Source organism: Eurytemora carolleeae, unplaced genomic scaffold (genome assembly GCF_000591075.1).
Source record: "Eurytemora carolleeae unplaced genomic scaffold, Eaff_2.0 scaffold426, whole genome shotgun sequence".
NCBI lineage: Eukaryota > Metazoa > Arthropoda > Copepoda > Calanoida > Temoridae > Eurytemora > Eurytemora carolleeae.
This window is the reverse complement of record NW_019396411.1, coordinates 125,989-133,882: the sequence shown is the minus strand read 5'-3', so window position 1 is coordinate 133,882 and position 7,894 is coordinate 125,989.

The window sequence follows — 7,894 nt, the reverse complement described above, 5'->3', positions numbered from 1 at the left end:
TCGAGTGTCAGCCTATGATACTCGAGTGTCAGCCTATGATACTCGAGTGTCAGCCTATATGATACTCGAGTGTCATCCTATGATGCTCGAGTGGCAGCTTTGATACGAATTCAGTAATTAACAGTTTCAAATGATTTTTTTTTTTCATTTTAAGGCTATATATATATACGATATATATACGATTTTTAATTTTTAAGTTTTTATTAACATTTTTTCAACTTTTTTACAAAGTCTCTGAGAACTAATCTTCATTAATGTGATTACTGAATACCCTGTAGCCTGTAGGATCGTTTTTCACTGCTCAGTTTCCATAGCACCAAGAAACTCTCGTCTACAATATTGAATATGTTTCAAGTATAGACAGGTTTACTATATTTATGACGTCGATTATTGATTTGTACCAATTTGATAAAATGTTTTAGAAGAATAAAAATACGTATTTGTTCTCAAGGTGTATAAATACATATCTATATATTTTCTATATATTTTTCTTGTTTGACTGTCTATTAGGATGTATATGTGACCCCGGGGAAACTTTATGGATGCTTAAAATTACAAAATGTGCATGTCTGCAAAAGTTTTAAATTTTGTAAAATTTTGAAAATGCCCGAAAAATATTATCAAATCCACATTTTTATCTTGTTAATGTTTAATATTGTACAAAGAGAAGATGCTCACAGAGAGCCAGAATTAAAAGTTAAAAAAGAGATATGTGCGAAGCGCCCTAAAAGTTTAGTAAATACTTACTGAAAAACAATATGTAAATTAAATATTATTATTAATGATATATTGTTCAGGTAAGAAAATGTAGCATATTTACAAATTTTATCATATATTTCTTTATAATTACATACAGTGATAACCAGATAAAAATGGAAAAGGAATACGACATTATCGCAATACTTCAGTTTTTTTGATGGTGTTACAAAGCAAATGGTTTTACCAGACACTTATAAAATCACTTTTTTTGTGAAATGGGTCTTTTTTCACTGCACAATTGCTGTGTTTCGTCGTCATTGAACTATTTAAAGTTAAAGCTTGATTCTAAAAGTCGTCTTACTATTCCAGAGTTTTCTGGTTATCACTCCCCAAATCAGGAGTTTTGAACGTCGAATTTGCACTCAAACTCAGGATTTACAGATCTTTAAAAAGTGAAATATGTCTCAAATGAATCCTTAAGAAGTTTTCTACAACACTGCGTCCTCAGTTCAACTACCTTACATAGCCGGTCACTCCCTTTAAAACGTTCTGAAACTAACTAGACATGTAGCTTAACTAAAAAATGAAAGAAAATAGATTAAATTAGCAAATTGAAATAATTATGCCCCTGAGCAACAACTCCCCTTGATCTGTTTTTTCTGTCCCCTTCAGAAAGTGTCGGACTATAAAAGTTTCGGGAGTCTCGGTGGGTTATCATATGAGGGGAGGAAAGTCAGTTACAACAATTTCTAGTCCGAGCCACATTCTCCTCTCCTAATTATCTCATCATCTTCAAGAATTAGAAAATTTAAAATTAACACATTATAATAAAAACGAGGATTTCAAGGTGGCTCGGACGAGAAAATGAGGAGAATGTGGCTCGGACTATAAATTGTTGTGGCTGGCCTTCCTCCCCTCATCTGATGTAAATGAGAATGTTAAAGAAACGTCGTTTCTTTCTTTTTTAACTCCTTTAATTCTTACATTTTAATTTAATCCATTATCTAAACATCGCATTTTCAGGAAAAAAAAACACAAATTAAATAAATATTTTCCTAAAAAATAATCATGACATGGAAATGTTTTTTATAAGACATTAGACAAAGCTTTGAATGGGCGGTATCGTTGTGAATCGGAGATGGCACTCTTTTAATGGAGGGTCATCTAATTACGTCCATCAGTCCAAATTTAATCAACAAGGAATTCACAAAAAATGGGGGGAATGAAATAACAGAAAGAAGGAAAAGAACAATTCAATGGTAAAAAAGCGAATTGAATAAGAGGAAGAAGAAATAACAAAATTATATAATAATTACCACAATATTATGAAGACTTGATAAAATACAAATATCAATATTCCCGACTGAAATGTTGGGACTGTGGAGGATTTTCAATTTATCGGAACATTTGAGATATTATTTCAAAATATATTCTTATAAAATATTTTATATTTCCCAGTTCAGACATTTCTATTTACAAGTATGGATATATTCGTAAAAAATAAATCCAGTATTAGTGTAATAAGTATTTGAATCTTTGCCACAAGTTCAAATTTTCTAATCCTTTATCTTTGCAACCTGATTATTTAAACCTTTAATATTTCAAATTTAGCTTATTTAATTAAAACAGAATTTATGATTTGAAATATATATCTAAGGTCTGTAATGGCATTGAGTTTCAGAGAAATAAGGATTAAAAACATTACAGAGTATGTGGCCAAGACCCGATTTTTTATTAACATTTTAAGATTTTAAAATCATTTGACTAAATCAAAATACAAATATTTCAAATATGTTCAGGTAATTTTACTATTTTACTATTTCTATTAGCTAAAAATTTGAATATCCCAAAAAAGCAGTTGTATTTTAGTTCACAATTTTAAGGTCTTCTGGTTCTGAGATAGAAAAAGCTATGGTTGACAAACTATTTAAAAAATGCATAGACCTTGGAAAATCTTTGGAGTGGGGGGGGGGGAGAAATCCAACTTAAACTGTAAACTTTAATTAACCATCCAACCAATATACAGGGTGGCCCAATTAACAAGGGAATTATGTGACGAATACGAAATAGTCTTTTTTAAATTAACGTTGTGTCACAGCTTTCCCAGTTTCAGTCACCTATCAATTAAATTAAAAATCATTTACAAAGTCGATCTTTCAAAATTGCCAGTCAATTCCCGTGTTTATTGGAACGCCCTGTATTAAAAGAGTTTTATTTCAGTTTACAGAAAGGAAAAAACAAAATTTTGTTTCCAGGACACATATTTTACAAACTATAAAATGTTTCTAGAAATTAGATTCTATTTATAAACTTAATTAAGTTTGTCAACATGATATTGTATCTTTACCCATGAGAGCAACAATGTAAGAATATAATTTGATATTATTTTTACTTTTCATATGCTCTGTGCAGGGCATTTACATTTTTCATTCTCATGCAAAGCATATGTTCCTTCAGACTTGTAAACAGAGTTTAGCCAGGGGAGGGGAGCCCTCTGCCCTTAAAAATGCTGTTATTTTTATTAAGTCTACTACGTGTCCCCTATGTAGCCCATTGTAGTCCCGATTCTTGGACTATAGAGTATAATGTATCCCTTTGTATAGTTCTGTATTACTCTCTGAAGTTCTGAGTATTCTTCTTAGTCTTGATTCAAGGACTATACATTATAATGTATCCATCTGGTTTATGCTCTCTGAAGTCCTAAGTATTCTTTTAAAGACTACCATAATTTCTTCGTCTTCTTTATTCTCTTCCCCCCCCCCCCCCCCCTTAATGTAATCTCCTGACTCTAACTTGGCCTTCATGGGGGTTGCGGAAAGACATGCATATTAAATGAAGCTATAGTTGTTGATCAAGTACGGGGTTCTTCTTCTCAGATTGGAATAATTCTGTTGCACATAAATCTGCACCCATTGTATCCAAGGGTAATGTTTTCTTTCTACCCTACACCATTGTATCAGGTCAGATATAAAACAGAGAATGTATTCCGGCACAGCTCCGTCTCAGACAGAGATAAACATACCGTCCATGTAGAATAGTAAAAAAAAATAACTTAAAACATACAATCCGCGAATAATTCTGCAATCCATAGCAATTTTCACTTAAACAACCGGGGTTTTTTATTTCAGAAGTAACAACTAAATGCTTTAAATTGGCCCGAGCTGGGAACTTTTAAATGGTGGATATCGGGATTAAGGCTTAATCCACTCTTTTTCTTAATCTCCAGATTAACATAATTTTGCAAGATTATCTTAAAAGTGTATGAAAAACGATAAAATTCAAATTAATATTTAATCATCTGAGAAACTGCAGCAGCCAATCAGAGAAAAGCGGGCAACCAATGAGAGAACAGAAATATTCTCATTGGAGAAAACAATTAACGCATATCCAAGGAGAGAGAAAAAGAGTGGATTAAGGACAAAAATGAAAAGTTTCCACAGTGGATATTCGGATCAAGAAGTCAGGATTAAAGTTTATCCATTCTAAAGTTTTCAGCTCTGATCACCTTCCTCTAAATCAAACCCCTCCTTGATCACTCCAGACACTCTGTTAGTAAGTTATTCAATCCTATTAACAACATAAGACAAATTTATCATAATTATTGCAAAAACTGCATTTTGTAGGTTTGAAATATATACATACTAGAAATTGAAGGCGCTTCGCGTCCATCTTCTATTTAAATTGTGAACATGTTCTTTTTGTTTACATTTAAAAACAAAGAAGAAAAAATTTTTGCGGATTTAAAAAAAAAATTTCGCGGATTTTCAAGAATTTAATTTTTTTTACAAAATTAAAAACCTTTAAAACACATTTTTTTTAATATTTTTATCATACATAAACCTTCCCTGTGGTCATGTGATGTCCCACAAAAAATTTGGGCCCGATCGGTTCAGCCGTTTTGACGTTTATTGGATACAAACAGACAGACACCCAGACAAACAAACAGACAAGCCAAATTTATATATAGATTTGCAACCAAGTATTTGAAGTAACAAGGGGTTTCTACGAACCTATATCAACACATCAGTGATTTGTGTCAACAAATACATGCTGCACATTAGTTGAACTAGTTACAGCTATTTAAAATACTTCTAAATGTGTAATATACTGCACAGTGGGCCTAATCTTACTGAATCCAGTTCTTGAATTAAATTGTATCTATAGAGTGGGCATCATGGATTTACACAGGTACCATTAAAGCTTTGTCGATCAAGAGATATCCATGTTCTGCTTTTTAAAAAAGGGATTATTTATATTTGTGGTTTTGCACTGCAAAAATGACTTGCGCAATTCTGTCTTCAGCCGGAAAATGAAAATTTAACTGAATAAAACATTTTCAAGTTGGAAAAATGACGTTATCTTACAGATAATTAATCTGGTTTAGTTTTCAAAAGTACCCTTGTGAATCTGGCATGATCGCTCCTTATTAAAAGGAGAGTAACTTTTAACTAACGAGGACAGTCCCTTTAAATAGACATTTTAAAGTTGATCAAACAAAAATTTTTAGTTTTTTATTCTTATAAAAATTTCAAATATTATGTTTTGATATTTTCCTATTATTATTCGTACCGGATGTTATAGTTCAAACTCTAGCAGAATATAGTTTTCAAAAATACAATAATTTATATTTTTCCCCTTAAATATTCAAATATTTCATTGTACATTTTAATTCAAAACTAACCAGTTTGGCAGTTATGCGTTTGTAAATGTAAATTTGATTATAAAATCCTGGTTTTTGAGGAAACATAATAATTTGAAAGTAATGGTATAGTTAATTTTACGGACCATCAACTCCTCGAAATTTCTAATCCTACAGAAAGGAAATATTTTCAAGAAAACCTTCACTTTTTCCTAAGCAATTTTTTTTCTGAATCTGAAAATTTTGGTTTATGTTTTACGACTAATAGAATGTTTTCTTATTTTGTACTATGTACAATCGAAAAGTGACATTTATACAATGAAATACTCGATTTACAACGGTACAATTTAATTTTTTATAATTATTGTTTTTGTTCAGATTTCGAAAATTTTGGTTGGAATTTTTCGCTACACTTTTGGTAACATAAAATTATTCTTCAAAATTTAACTAAGCGGAATGGATTTGTGTAATGTTTAATGTCTATAATTCACATCAATAATTGTAGTCATGAAGCAGAAATATTTCTTAATTAAAATATATAACTTTGAGAAACTAATTTTTTATTTTTTAACTTCTTTTTAAATTAAATATCAAGAAAAATTTCTTTTACAATGTTTTGAAATCCTCAAATTGTTTAAATTCGGGCATATCTTGTTTTCCTCTTTTGTGGGGTAGGGTGGCTAGAGTGTGACACCAGTTCTCGCTTGATCACTGAAGTTAAGCACACTTGTCCGTTCTTACAAATGATCGGGAGCAATAAGTTTAATGTTTCCTATCTTTAAGGCAACCGGGTCTCATTCCAGTATATCAGAAGAATTCCTGCACTCTATATTCTCAGGCCTAAGAAGCCCTTAGGCAGCTGGAATCTTGTCAGTCCTCTTTTCAGAATAAATGAAGCGTTGGGGAAGGAATGTGCTGCCAGATTACAACCACTGGCAGATCAATACAAAACCCTTACAACACCAAACTTTCCCAGTAGTAAAATTCCGAGATTCGACCGTAACAACCCGATCGTGTCCATGGGGAAAAAATATCTCTTTTTTGTTTCCCTCCTAACCTGGGAGAATATAACATTATATTCTGATATTTGTCCTGAAAATATCAGAATATAATATTATATTCTGATATTTGTCCTGACAAACCGCAATCTGATACTTTTCCTGACTTTACACTAAACTCTACACTTGACAGAGCAAATGCAAATCTGATACTTTTCCTGACTTAATACACTAAACTCTACACATGACAGGGCAAATGCAAATCTGATACTTTTCCTGACTTGATACACTAACCTCTACACTTGACAGGGCAAATGCAAATCTGATACTTTTCCTGACTTTACACTAAACTCTACACTTGACAGAGCAAATGCAAATCTGATACTTTTCCTGACTTTACACTAACCTCTACACTTGACAGGGCAAATGCAAATCTGATACTTTTCCTGACTTTACACTAAACTCTACACTTGACAGGGCAAATGCAAATCTTTTTTCTATTCAAAGTAGAATTAGTGAAAAGACGTGTGAAGCGTACATTATTTCGTTTTTTTCTGAATATATTCTTTTTTCTGGGCTTAAAAAATAATTATTTTCATGTCCTGTTTTCAAATTGTCTTTTTATTCAATGGTTCTTTTTTATTGTTTAATCTATTTTATGTGTTCCTTGTTTTTAATTATTTTATTTGTTGTTAATCCCGGTTTTTTATTTGTCCTGATATGTTATTTGTCCTGATATTTTATTTGTCCTTATATTTTATTTGTCCTGATATTTGATTTGTCCTAATATTTTATTTGTCCTGATATTTTATTTGTCCTGATATTTTATTTGTCCTGATATGTTATTTGTCCTGATATTTTATTTGTCCTGATATTTTATTTGTCCTAAATTTTATTTGTCCTAAATTTTATTTGTCCTGATATTTTATTTGTCCTGATATGTTATTTGTCCTAATATTTTATTTGTCCCGTGGAATTTTTTGTTTTCAGGTGTTTTTTCTTTATCTGAAATCAGGAAATCTCAGTCCAGAAAATCGAAATCAGGAGATCTGAAATCATGAAATCTGAAATCAGGAAATCTAAAAATCAGGAAATCTATAAATCAGGAAATCTGAAATCAGGAAATCTAAAAATCAGGAAATCTAAAATCAGGAAATCTAAAATCAGGAAATCTGAAAAGTTATATTTTTGATAAGTAATTGCTGAAGTACACAGCTAGGAGAAGCATTATATTTAAAGTTTTTCAATTTTCTTTTATGCAAAGGACATGGCTTAAACAAAGTGCCTTAGAAGTTAGCAGAAATTTATACGCTCCAAATATTAGAAATAAAAGTTTCTTCTTAATCCATGAGGTTAACAATGCATGAATTTAATTAATTTAACCAGCTATTTGGCTGTGTCCCCCCCCCCCTTATTGTTTCTTTGCGATAATTAAAAAAAATATTTGAGCTAGGAAGCTCAAATTTTCTGGCTTTTCTAACTAACACATGCCTCTCACTTAAGAATACCTACTGCCTAAGTCCCCAGGCACGCCTAAATGTCTAATTTTACCTACAAC